Genomic DNA, 14,341 nt, shown 5'->3' with positions numbered 1-14,341 from the left:
AGAAGGTTAAGTTTGGTTAATAATTAAGGTTATTTGTTTTACTATTTCAAAATAGAAAAAGATACTTTAGCGTTCACCCTGCCTTTGCACTTTTAATTTACTGTCATTAATTTAAACATAAGTTGGTCGAGGTTCCTTCTCATTCAGAGGTCCTGAACAGTTTACCATCAACATTAACATTAATATCTTAGTTTTTAATTCCCAGGTGAAACAATACAAAAACAAGTAGTGAATTCTGATTTATACAGACCTATTTAGAGGTGTAGAAGTAGTTTTGTCTAATATGCATTTTTATAATTTTTTTGTCTGTAGTCATAAAATTCCCCATATATGTTTGTGTGTCTGTGCTTGTGACAGGAATCTTTAATTTTAATTTAGGTGTCTTACAAGCCTAGCCAAGGACTAGGTTTGTAAATTAGCCAGTATGTACAAAACAATAGTTGCTCTGTTTTTACATGCAACACTCTTTAATGTGCTGTCCTTGAAAAACAAAGAAATACTTGTGTTTACCTTTCTGACAAGGTCTATTGTTTGGGAATTGTAACCGAATATGATGTAGGAGGAGTCCTTAAGGGAGTCCGGGTGCTACCTTGGTGTCACCAAACACAAGTCTATGTAACCTAATATTTCTGGATAAAGGAGAGAGATGAGACTGATGGAACTTTCCCCGTCTAACAGCATGACCAGAGGGAGCAGAGAAGATCCCCACAGAGGAGGCTGAGGGCACACTGAAACTGTGATGCTGTTGTGTGTCCTCCCAGTGCTGTCTCTGCCTCTGTTTTTGTCTCAAAATAGTTCCCCAAGGACTGATACCTTAATCATTGTACTTAGCAGACAAAGATGGGTAACAGGTTGCACAAAAACAGGTGTGTTAGCTTTCACGTGTCTGATATTGGACAGGCTAGCGGGAATCCCTCCAGGAACCAGGTCATTGGGATCGCTGATCCTCCAATGAGAATGAAATTTGGAGTAGCTCTCATAATTTTCACATCATATTTTAGTATGCTTTCATTAATCTAAGATCTTGTGCTTTCATTAATCTAGGAGTGGGGTTTTCCACCAAAGCTCTAGTGCTTAACCTGGGCTGGTGCTAGAGCCATTTCTTTACTGGTTTGTATCAAATTACCAGCTTGGTTTTCCACAGCCAGCGTGGAGCCACATCGTTCATCGCCAAAACATTTCTTCTTGTAAATGTTTAACACACTCTGTCGCATATAGTGAAAAAATGCAAATTATACACCACTGCATTGAATTTTTCTTGTGTTAACACATGTTCATCTGGTCACTGAAAGGGTTTATGGGTTACCAAATGAGTAACCAAATACCCAAAATTCAAACAATACTCAACAAAAAAAATAAAACATTACACTACGTTCCTTCAGACCGCCAATAACTGTTTCTTGAATGAAAGTTCCTATCTTTTATTCACATATTTACCAACTCAGAAGTGACACCAAGTGGCTACACAAACAACACAACAAACCCACAAAAAACATGAACACAAAATATAAAAATTTTTATAAATATAGCTCCTACATCTCCAACATGTAGATCACTCTGTGGAGTGCAAAACAGCTTTTAAAGCAAGATCTATCAACACTACTAACTCGGTTAATATAACAAAGTACAGATTTCAGAAACCGGGTTATTAATGGTCTTTCAGGTGGAAAATAATCTGTCAGTGCATTAACACACTTAAATTACATGATGATAAAATAAATATTGGGAACATACGAGATGGTGAGCTTGTGTTATTACTACAACTTACAGTTGTGTTGGCTGTTTTTGTCAAAATTAGGCTATTCAAAAGTGAAATTAACCCAGGAGTATTAAACATGGCTTGGCCTTCCAGCTGCTAGGCTGTTGTTTTTTTATGGCTCAACAAAGACTTGGTGCTGAAATAGCACCAATTTAAGTGTACCAGAGTTGGTACTTGCACCAGTGGAAAAACAGATAACTAGTGGTTGGCAAACACTCACACCACTTTAGCTCTGGAATCGATTTGGAGAAGAAAACTGCCAGAAAAAAGCTGAAAACTGACATTAACAAATCAGGGGAATTACCATCTAACTATTCACAGATTAACCCCAGATTGGTTTGTCAGTTTTTCCCACTGGCACCTGGATACTTGACATTTGAGTTCTTGCATCTGTTTATTATAAATATTCTTTACCAAGACCAACATTTATCTTATATGATTTTTTATAGTGTTAGTTACTACAGTAGACTCCCACCTATTCGCAGTTCAATATTCACGGATTCACTTTTTCACAGATGTTTTTGTGGAATATGACTCCAGATTATTTAGAAAAAATAGCCCATTCAAGGATTTTTTTCGTAGCACATGTCTAAAATATTTGAAAGATGCTTGGAAAGCTGAGACACCTAGGTGCAATGCTAGCAGCCAATCCAGGATCAATTAATGATAGTAGATCATTAATTAATTGGGTGGAATTGAAGCCTGGACCGGGATAAGAAAAACTGTAGATATTAGCTCCTGCTGTAGTAATAATGCATATTGAGGTATCATTGTTGGTTTAACTGTTAGGAGAGTTGTGAGCATTTTTAGAGGTCTTGGACGTGGTTGTGGGGTCCATCTATTTATTGGTACCTGTACCATTTAATCTCAGTCCATTTGTAAAGAAAGTGTATTGGGACAGACTAGTATCCAGCCCCTATTGGCTCCAATTCATACTGCACCTCAAGGCCCATTCTCACGTTCAGTCTGTGATCAAGCAGACAGATGCTGATTATACTGGGTAGATAGTAAACTTTACAACTCCTGCCTCCATCTCTCGCAAGGCATCCCCTCATTTGCGTTGCCAGGGTTTTGTGACCAACAGTGGCTCTTTTTCTCTCGGGTCATGTCTTTCCCTCTTTCCATTCCTGTCCTGTCTACATCACTGACAGTACAGTACATTCCACAGACACTAGAGCCATTGTGGGAAAGTTTGAAGTTGTGCAACAAATGGCCCATTATGCAACATTTTGATCATTTTACAAGCTTTAGCTGAGTTGACTCAAAGATATTTGTATTTATGATGAGGTTCAAATGTGAATCTCAATGAATTTGAATAATAATAAATAAAGTGATATTGTGTTTTACTTCTGTTAATTTTGATGGCTTTCAGCTAATGAAACTTCAAATTTCAGTTTCTCAGAAAATTATAAGATTACATATGACCATTAATGATTGAGAATAGTATTCTAATACAGAAATGTTTTGGTTGTCACCCTTTTTGATCATATTTTAATAATTTGAGATGCATTTGTATTCAGTTACTAATGAAAAGGAAACAGGTTCCTTTGTAGAATTCAGTCATATTGAACTCCTAATAATTTTATCATTAACATATCATCCTTTTCGCCATTGCAATGTTTTCTTCTTTAAATTTGTGCATTTTTAAAGTCCGTGTTTAGCCTCTTGTGAAACCTTTTCCTTTATCATAAACACTGAAGTTGACTCAGTTAAAAGTATGCTGTCTTGTGAGTGTTTGCGCATTAGTCCTTATTTTGGCTGTGGAAGTTGTCTCATGCCTGAGTCTGCGTGGATGAGGGAATGAGATAGGAATGAGATGAAGAGGAGCTTTCACAGTCAGAGGCGTCCCCATCTGTTCGCCTGAGCCTAATTGTTCCTGCATGCGAAGACATGGAGAGAAAAAGGAGGAGGAAAGGAACTGTACTCATCCCCTGTCCCAGAGTTATTTCTGTAACATTAAAAGACTGCCACCAGCATGCTCAAGATTATTGCCATGTAAATAGTGGCACTTGGCTCGATTCCCCACTAATGAATGTCATTTACTCTTTTAAACGAGGATTAATTATCGACAGAGGACCCTTCTCTCCTCCCACAGGGTGCATGTCGCAATTAGCTGCCAAAGGATGACTGCTAACATTTCTGTTTTTAAATGCATCTATATGTAGGCATATGCTTCTGTGACGAAAACCCTTCCAATTAACTGTCTGTGTAATTCTGAGCTAAATCTGAGAGACGGGAGAAAGAGCAGCTGATGTAAGAATAATACCTTTACCTAAACTGGAGCACGCAGACCTTGTGTTCGATGTTGTTGCTGGACATTGTTGTGAAAGTAATGGAAAAGAGAAAGTCACACTACTTTGGAGTTAGCCTCCCAGTTGCAAAATAAGGCCGAAAAAACAAACACAAGCCTCAAATTAGATTTCCCAAAACATAGCATTCCCTCTCATTTTACACACCACTGTGGCCTGCAGACGAGAATAGAATAACCAGTGAAATCCGCCTCAGGAACCGACTGGCACAGTCACAAGAACACTTGACAAGGAGGGGATCTCTTCATCTATTATTATTAAACTTCATAACTTCTTTAAAAATCAAGCTAGATTTTTTATTTTTTTTAGTTCTTTTTTTTGTACCTCCACTGTCAGATCTGCCTCTCTTTGCTTTCTTTTTTTTCTGTTGCAGAAGCTCTCCTTCCCCTTTTGTGAGCTGCTTGCTCTGATTCCTGCATCGGAGGGTTATTTCTGCTCCCAGTGGGAGTGTTTCAAGTTTTAACCTTTTTCATGAGCTGAGTTTAGTGAAACACAAGACCAAAGATTCACCAATGAAAGATTTTGTGGTCAATTTTCAGTTACCGTTTCGTAACAGATACAAATTTTAGCTGATTTCTCTTAAAGCTCCACTAAGCAACTTTTACAAATTTCTATTTCTGACATATTTGTGAAAATTGTCACCATCTCGTGACTGTAATATGAGACAGATACGCTCTGAAAAGATCAAGCTTCTCCCTGAGCTACTATTGCTATCTGAAGAAATATCCGCTGTGGTCGGCAGCATCTGTTGTGGTGAACCATCTGTAGCATAGCAGAGAGAAAGGGGGAGATTGTGAGCAGCATGTACACGAGGTTGATTGACAGCACTAAGGCCCTCCTCTTGCCTCTGATTGGTTGTTTCTGATGGAGCAGTCAGATTGACAGCAGGTCCATGTCTCATACCATACTGTCATGACATAATTATAGTTTTAACAAATATGGAAAAAAATAAAAGTTACATATTTCTCCTATGAAGTGCTAGAAATATTATTCTTGATAACTGGTAACTTTGAAGGAAGACAGAGTCTAGAACTAGTTAAAGTTGATCGTGTCCTCTTGTATTTTCCCTACTTCCTCTTTGTTTTATGGCCTGATCTGGTCGCTTCTTACTGGTTTCGCCTGCCCTAAATCTCCCCATCAAGCTTGGAGACAAACACAGACACGGTCAAGAGATGTTTGTGTTTGAGTTTCCTGAGTGCATCAGTGTGACAGCGATTAAATGAAGCATACTACATGTGTGTATAAACTTTTAAAGGAAGACGGACTTCTGATTTACACACATTCGCTGAAATGCTGACGTTACTCCCAGAGCAGCAGGTAAACAGCAGAGAAACCTCATGTTTTCACTGCGAAGAAAACAGTCCTAAATAACGTTAAAAACTAAAACCTTCCGACGTCAACACTCTCGTACCTATTTTCACTTCTTCTCCTTACTTTTCCTTCTATCTTTCTGTCAGTGTCAGGGTGAGGGGCATGCTCCAGGCTGTTGCAGGTTTAGCAGATTCTGAGGAGCACAGGAATAATTTGAGATCCGCTCTGTTTCATCATCCTCTGCTGTCAGAAGTTTGTTTCTGAAGCAGGAGCCTGAACATTTGCTTCCTTGGATGATCTGTCACAAGTGGCACTTTGTTGTGCAGTTGTATTTGTCTTTGGCAGGTTTTACACAGTAAATATGAACAGAAATACACAGCGATACAATGTGCAAAGTCTTGTTTCTTGTTTCTCAGAACTTGTTTTATTGTTGCGTTTGATTTTGGTTTTGGGTTTTTTGGGGGGGATTTTTCGTTATACAGTAGCCCCAAAATTAAATCCTTTTGTACTACTTATATACAGTCTTTTCACTCTCCCAACTTATAGAGATTCCTAGTAAAGATGAACAAAGACGCCTCAATTAACTTAAGTTGCAGTATTTTATAGTAATAATGCTCTCGCACAGACGTTTCTTAAAGAAATAATCTTTAACAATCAAGAAAACCACTGAACTCGTCCATATCTGCAGTCAGAGCAATAAGAGAGACATTTAAAAGAGCCAACTGTGCCAAGCAAGTCCATCTTACCTCCAGGCACAGTTAGGAAGACAGTAAGGCAGCAAAAGCACTTCCCAAAGCTTACAGTTGGAGAACTGTAGCAAAAATTGATCTTGTGGTTCCCATGTTGCCATAACAACCATTAGATGGTAAATCTAAACGGTTGAAGCCCAAACTCCAGGTAGGTTTGGCATGAGATAAAGGCTAAATACATGGTTAAGCAACTTTCGCCTAATGGGGAGTGAGATGGAAGACCGTGGGAACCTTGTTCACATGCAAAGTATAGTACAGCCTTTAAATGCTGGGCTGTGTCCAATAATGTGCTGATTTGTCCTGGAAAAATGAAAAATAGATTCTCCTTGACTCTCTCAGGAGTATAACAAATGTCTGCAATAATTTCAGTAGGGTTACATGTGCGTGTGGTACCAAAACTGCGACTTTCTCTGCCACATTTTTTTCCTTCCACTCAACTTTCCATTAATATGCATAGATTAAACATTCTCTGATATGTATGTATATGCATATATATAAATGTAATTACAATTAACACGTTTTGTGTAAGTTTAAACCACATGGACAGGGTTTGTTTCCTGTGTTGTGCCTTTAAAGTTCAGAGGGGATCTTGAGGAAATGGATATGAAGTAGTAAAAAAACGTTTTAAAGTGCCCATGTGAGGAAGGTGTAAGTGAATAAACAGATAAACAACCAGCAGCCTTTGCAGATCGACTCCCTCTGGCTGCGGGCCAGACAGGTACTACCTCCGGCATAGTTTTGGAAAGGGCCACAGCAAGCAAAGGCTGCCTCAGAAGTCAGACAGTCTGCACATTTTTGCCGCTGATGGCATACCAGGGGCGCCATTTTCCTCCTTGAGACAGACAAGCCAGAGGATCTGATTGGCCTTCCGCCAATATGCACTCACAAAGGCTCCTTTGACAGCAGGTCAGCCGGTTAACCAAGCAGTAGGCAGAGGGAGACAGCTGGAAAAAAAAAAAAAAACACTTCTGTACGCTTTTGCTGCATGATTAAAGAGTCCTACACATTTTAAAAGGTGCATCATATTCTTGTCAAAAATGTTAAAGCAAACATGTACTTTTGCGCTCCTGCAAACTGTGCTGGCCTCACATCCCGAGACATAGGTCTGACTGAATGCTGTTGAGCAAACATGACCCGTGCTTGTACATTTTCAGTCTGGCTTTGGATCTGTGTTGGCCTGTGTAGACCTCCAGGCTGCCAAAAGAATACCATAAGTATGTAAAATAAACATATCCTATAGCTGTCAAGAATCTTTCATATTTTCCTCCTCACTGATAAAGTTCAAGTATCTGTGGTGGAGGTAAAACTTTTGTATTCTGTTGCAATAGCTGTTGTTTTTTTTTGTAGATTTAGAGTAACTTCCTAATGCCAAAATTTAAGAATGTGGCTGTAGGTATATTTTACATAACACAAACAACATAGCTAAAGCCAGAATCAAGCACATGTAATTTTGTGTCTGCTTTTTAACAATGATAAAATAAAAATGCGCAGTGATTAGTTCATCCCTGTTATAATATTGATGCAGCCTCGCAGCATTGTATTTTTATCATAAAGCTGTGTAGGTGCTGACACGGTGCCATTAAATAGCTGTTGATGTCCTCCTGTCGGTTCCTGCGCTCATTATCTCTCCAGTCCAGACCTTGCTTCCCCGCTTTCTCCTGCCGCACATCTCCTCCCCTGCGAATCGGCCGCTTTGCATACGACTGATGTTTAAATGCTGCATTGTTAACTGACGTGGGGCAGCCCTTTGCTGACCCGGGAGGTATTTGCTCGTTTGATCATGGGGCAGCAGTTTTAATGTATCGAAGCAGCTCCGCTCCGTAAAGCCCCCCGGTATAGGGAAGAGGCAGTGGGCCAACATGGACGAGGGATCCACTGGTTGTAGGCCTGCAAGTGTAGAAAGAAGGTGATTATAAAAATGTCTGTTGGTCAGCAAGGCCAAAGGGGAGGGTGCTGACCCTGCGTTTCCACTTATGCCGCTATGGTGGGTGTTGGTATTTCAGGGGGTTGTTGCGAGGGTTGTGGAAGAGATGGAGAATAAGACTCTATTGATGAGCAGATTAAATATTCCCGTCATTGTCTGTGTGCAAAGGGTTTTAGTTCTACAGATCTCTTGAGTATTTGCATCATTATTTGTTGTGGTTTTTGTTCTGTTTAGCACCGATAATGTCCAGTTTCAATGAATACAGTAATAAAACGTACAATCCTGTTACATGTTTTGCCTTTAGAATAAGCTGATAAACACTTTTTTTCTGGCTTTAAGATCATAAAGAACTGAAAACCTCAGTGTCAGTGAAAATATTTCTCTTTTTACCTTTTTGTCTCTGGATAGAATAATCCCAGTTCGCCAACTGACAGTCCAACAAAAGTGTTGAGAAAGAGAAAAAGCAATGACACACTGTACAAGTTTGTGCTTACACCGAGGGACCTATGTATCAAACCCCTGTTTGCACTCAAGGTAACCAGACTCTGGCCCCTTAAAAGAAAATATTGAACCCCCACACACATCTTTATTGCCTTTTCTTACCCTTTTGTCCTCTTTCTCCTTTTCTGTTTGGTTTGTTTTGTTGTTCTTTTTTTATGGAAACTCTTTCGGACTGGCAGTGACCATAGATATCAGTAAGGGGGGGTAGGAGGGGAACCTGCAAGAAAACTGGCTTCGCTCAGCTAGATCATTAATATTTGATGGATTGGTCCCCCATGAATTTCCCATAGCATTCCATACTGAGCTTATGATGTGCATGAGACTGCAGAGAGTTTATTTGACTGGAAGCCCAGCTCACAGTCAGGTTCAGGAACATAGTAATCACATGGATCATTGGCTAGCAAGTAAGCTATTTTAACAATTATGTCTAGTTTGTGTAATTTTGTGTGATCGGTGTCAATGCTGTGCACTTTTACACTCCTGAGGAACAAGTTCTAAGTCCAGCTGTTACATTAACATGACAAAAGTGTTGTGCAAATAGTTACTTTTTGGTAGCTGTAGCTATATATTCTGTAATCATGGACCCTGGTCATGGCAGTTTTGGCCGTTAATCGTCCATCAAAATCTATTTTTGAGTTATTAACGCGCCAGAATCTGTTATATTTCTGAACAGCTGACTGTCCCAAATAGGAATTATTGTGAATTATGGTGGTTTTTAGAATGGTTTTTATTTGTCCATTAATGGGCAAATTCAGTCTGTCAGCAAGTTACAGGTGTACAACATTTTCAGGAAAAAAACCTTAGTCAGTTTTATGAAAACTTTTAACATTTTTATAACCATTTACCTCCATATTTCCTCAAAAGTATAAACTTGTGAAGAAAAATAGATCTGCAGTGGTTTGTGGATGTTATAACATGGTTTACTCATGAATGGAAAAAATGACAAGGTACTGGTATCCAAATTGATGAAGGGGTAGATTGGTTCCTTCTCCTGTTTTGTCTACATATTCACTGCATTGTATTTTAATCAGGGTTGAATATGCAATCTGCTGAAACGACTGTTGAAATTTCTGTATGACTTGCGAAATATATAAAATACTTGAAAATGCATGTTTATAATTTTCAAATTTGCATTGACTGCAGGTATATACTCCAGAGGAAATGCATTTTTTTTTCTTTTTAACAACATTGCCCAATACAGAAACTAAGCTTGTTTCATTATTGGGCAATAAAACTCATTAGCTGCTTGGCTTTACTTAAGCAACACTATCAAACATTTTTGCAGCTCTCAGCAATTAGCAGGACCAAATATATTAATAGTTTCCGACATATAAAACCACCTAGATAAACAATTTGTTCGCAAAGTAGTTCTTTAAGATACTAATATATTGCAACATACCCGCACATTTCAGCAGATGTGGGTTGAACTTAATGAAATATTGAAAGAATATTGTTGGTCACCTAAACCTTCCCATAGCTACAGTCAAAGAATTAATTAAAAATGTAACTTTGACAAACAAGGCTGGACAAGAATCCAAGTTTTTCTTTGTCCACCATTTACAGTGAGGAGGATGTAAAGGGAGTCCAGGCTCACTAATAGAGAACTGCAGTAAAAAATCACAACTTGTGGTCAGTGAATCTACCAAACCATTTATTTTAAGACTTGGCATCAACAACAAGTTAGGACAGTGTTGTAAACAAAAGACATTATCTATCAAATCTGTTTATACATAGACATAGGCTGGTCAGGAAGATAAGGATTTGAGTGGAAGCATGAATAAAGGAGTTTGTGTAGCAGCCCACATCCTGAAATTACCTCTTTTTTTCTCTTAAAGCAACTAACCTTTTGTCACCACAAGGTTAGGTTTATAAAGTGTTAACAGGTTCAGAGTTCCCCAATAACATTAATAACCCTTATGACTGAGATCATTCAAACCCCTTTGTGCAAACTTCATGCAATTGGGCCATTAAGTACTCTAGAGACTGTTGTCTCAAAAGGCGTACCTTTAAATTCCTGCATGAATAATAATGTTAACTTGCTCCAAATGAACTCCCTCCTTCTTATATATGTGAGTCGAGCTCTTTGCGTCCTCATGAGATATCACAACTGGATTTTGCAAATATGATTTGCCTCTTTTATTTCCAAATGTCCCAGAGCAACCCAGATGCCCCTTGACTTTTGAACTGTGGTTCACAGGAAAAGCAGAGGTGAAGCAGCAATCTGCATCTCTCATGGCGCTTCTCGCCCACGCTGTAGCTGAGATGGAAAGATAGCATGCCACATGAGTTTACTTCTAAAACAAAGAGGAAGAAAATCTTTGTCGATAAACTCCAGCTGTCATTGTCGGCCCCTTTAAGTTCTTTTCGTTTTATTCCCCCAACCTTTTTTCCCTTTTTTTAATGGTCGCTTTTATTATTATTTTCTTTTTCTTTTTTTTTTGTTTCAGCAGATGATTGACTCTGCAAGGATGCAAGCCCTGATTAGCAGGGCTTCAGAGCTCAGAGTCTATTGATCAGGCCTCCAGAGCACTAAGCAAATGTAGCTGGAGAAACCAGTCAATATTGCTGTTTCTCCAACAATCCCAGTCACAGTGGTGGCTTCCCCCGCACAACCACGATTGCTACTTTTCAGGGATTGAGAAAAAAGGGGAGATTTGTGTCTATTGCAGATCGTTGTCTTATTTAAACTTATTTGTGCACACTTACTTTGTGATTTCTGTCCTCCAGGTGACTCTATTTTTTCTAAACTATTTTATGCTCTGGAAATGGGAATTATTCTTAAATTAGGTGAATATAATAAATGTTTCCTGCCTCCTCAAGTTTAGTCTAATCCACCACCTAAGCTTTATATCTGTAGCCTTGTAACTCTTGGGTCTTTCTCATCTCTCAGTCTAGAGAAGCTTGTCTGCAAATTTAATGGAGCAGCATGGATTATTTAGTCTGACTAAAGTCTATCTTGTAGTGTCAAATAGGGGATTGTGGAATGACATTATACCCCTACATCGTCTTCCTTTGCCGCACTCCTGGCTGGATGAAGTGATTTGTGGCTGTTAAATGTGCATTACATTTGTACATTTGTTCTGTGTCATTTTTGTCTAGGTTGTGAGATTTTCTCCACCAAATTGCCTCCACGAACATGCAAAGTTGCGTTTGCGTTCATAAAAATGAGCAAAATCATGATTCGGACTCGTTCGAATCTGTTCAAACTCAAAGGCGTCGCATGAATTTGATCAAACTCACAAGTGCCAGTTTAAAAATCAGTTCAGATATACAGGAATCAAGTCGAGTTGAAATGAACCAATTCACTGCTATTCTTCTGAATTGGCATGAACTTAATCAAATTCACAGAAATTAGTAAAAATTTGCTGGATTTAACTTAAAGCTGATGCAAATTTATTTAAAGTCCCAGAAGTTAGTTAAAATATACAAAAAAAAAAAACAAAAAAAAACACAGGAATCTGTGGAGACATAGTAGCTTTTTTTTTTTTTTTTTTCCTTTTTCAACACCTCCTGATCAGTTTTGATATTTGAATGGATGAAAATGCACAAAATAAGTAGTTAAATATTAAAACAAAATGTTTGGGAAAAGCATTAGCAGTGAAAGGTTTTTAATAATGTGAACACTTTATTTAAAAAGACCATTGAAATGAGACTTTATTGATGAAAGTTACAAGCTAAAGTAGAAGAGATTCCTCCATTTTGTTGTTAGTTTTTGTTTTGTGAACGACTCTGTCTGAATCTTAATTAATCCACTAGTATTCTCAAATATTACCACCATTGCAAAGCCATTTTTCCTTCTATTGGGACTGCTTTCTCAAAGAAGTAACTGATAACAAGGTAGTATTGAAGAATCCAGCTGAAGTACATAATAAAGTTTACATAGTCGAGAATTGGCCAGCATTGGATTTTTTTTGCATTTGTTTAAAACAACCAGTGTGTGTGGGTGTGTGTATTTGAGTGGCTTAACTTAGTGTGTGCTGGTGGGCAATAAAACGTCATGGTATGTGCAGAGAGACACATGAAGCAAAAACCACACGGGACTTGAAGCAAATATTTAGATTTTATGAAAGCAAACAAGCAGCATTTACAGGATCTTTGTTACCCGTTTATAAAAAGAAAAAAATACAGAAACAAACATAAATACTAATGTCCTCATCTTTCTCATGGAAGCTTAAATAGACTGGATTTGTTGTGACCAAAGAGTTTAAACCATTTATCGCAAGCTGGGATCTTTTTTCTTTTTTTTTCCCTGGGAAAACAGTTTTAGGCACTTCGTGAGTTAAAGCGTTGGAGATTATGTATGTGAACATTCATTTAAGAAAGAAGATAACTCCAGCAATTAAACCAGCAATTTAACCGCTGAAAGGAGAAATGAGCTGAAAGTTTTAATTTCACATATTGGTTCAGCGTTTATTAACTGGCTTTAAGACGTTTCAAACAAGAGTGCTGGTTTGAGGTGTCCAAGCACGGATTCACATTGTCTGTCTGTAAAAAGTAAGCCAGCAAAAGAAAAGCAGCTCCGACAGGTTATCTTGGAAAAAAGTTAAAAGTTTAGCATGGCGTTAACTCGATTTATGTACGTTAATGACATTTCGACGCTGAACAAACAGCAAAAATTTATTGAAGTCATAGGTTTTTGGAGGCCTGCAGCTGTAATGGGTAATGTTTTATTTTCTTTCACCTTTTTTCGCTGTGGCCAGAAATCTGATCTGCAGCTGGCCCCCGGCCCTCGTGGAATGTATACAAGTGGGATTTAGGGTCGTTTTTTTATGGGGTAACCTTAGCACATGGTGCAAAATGTCAGTTTTCAACAGTTTAACAAAGTTTTGTTTATTATTTTTAAATTTGACATTCAAACATGTGCTCAGATTTGTTTTAGAAGACTGCGCTTTTATGAATCAAGTCATGTTAAGTTATTTAAAAAATGCAATAAAAAAATACCTTTCAGCTTTTTCGGATCCTTCACAGGATCACATTTTTATGGCATTTGCTTTTGGCAGGTTGAGCTTTAGAAAATCTTACAAAACGAGGCGTAAACACAAAACAAAGTTGACTTCTTCATACAAGTCATAAATGTATCTGTTCTTTTCATTCAACATAAATTTAATAATGACTATCAATGTTTAGGAAGGAACTCTTACCCCATATAGTTTTGTTTTTTACTGAATAAACTCTACTTTCTTGTTTCCCTTGGGTGAAAGTAGTTGCAACACAACAGAGAAGCACTAATCAATTGGACAGAGAGAGATGTTGACCATTTTTCTCCTTGTTTGAAATGTATTATTATTATTATTATTATTATTATTATTATTCATTAAATGCATCAAAACCAAGAATTCCCAATATTTTCAGTCTGTAAATCCATCATACAACTGTGTCGGACAATTAGGGCCATTGTAGAGAGAAAAAAAATGGACAAAAACACCATTTGAGTACATTCCCACTACTCTCTGATGTCTAAAAGTTATAAATTGCAAGAATAAAATTACAATTTCCAATGATTAAAGGCTTAGATGTCAATATATGTGCATTCTGGATCTCACTCCAGGTTTATAGTGAGTCCGCACTCTGGAGATTTTGTTCTGACACAGGAAAAGAACCCGACTCTACGACTTACACTTTGAAAAACTCAAATCAATTCTCATCTCATAAACTTTCCACTTCAGCCTGATGGAGGACTCCTAGCGCAAACTGTGTAGTTTTTAAAAGTCTTCTGAATTTTTTTTTTCTTTCAACTTCTTGACTTCACAATATCTTATTATAAAATAAATTATTGTAATTTTATGCC

At 37.9% G+C, this 14,341-nt stretch overlaps 1 protein-coding gene across 4 annotated transcripts in view; it reads left to right on the top strand.

Annotated features, from left to right (window-relative positions):
• vti1a (vesicle transport through interaction with t-SNAREs 1A) overlaps window positions 1-14,341 on the top strand; it is a 133,983-nt gene that overhangs the window by 107,554 nt on the left and 12,088 nt on the right. The gene's annotated exons all lie outside the window — the stretch shown is intronic.

Source organism: Poecilia reticulata, chromosome 19 (genome assembly GCF_904066995.2).
Source record: "Poecilia reticulata chromosome 19, P_reticulata-male-v2, whole genome shotgun sequence".
NCBI classification, from domain to species: Eukaryota; Metazoa; Chordata; class Actinopteri; order Cyprinodontiformes; family Poeciliidae; genus Poecilia; species Poecilia reticulata.
The sequence above is the reverse complement of the archived record's forward strand: the minus strand, read 5'-3'. Positions and strand labels throughout refer to the sequence as shown.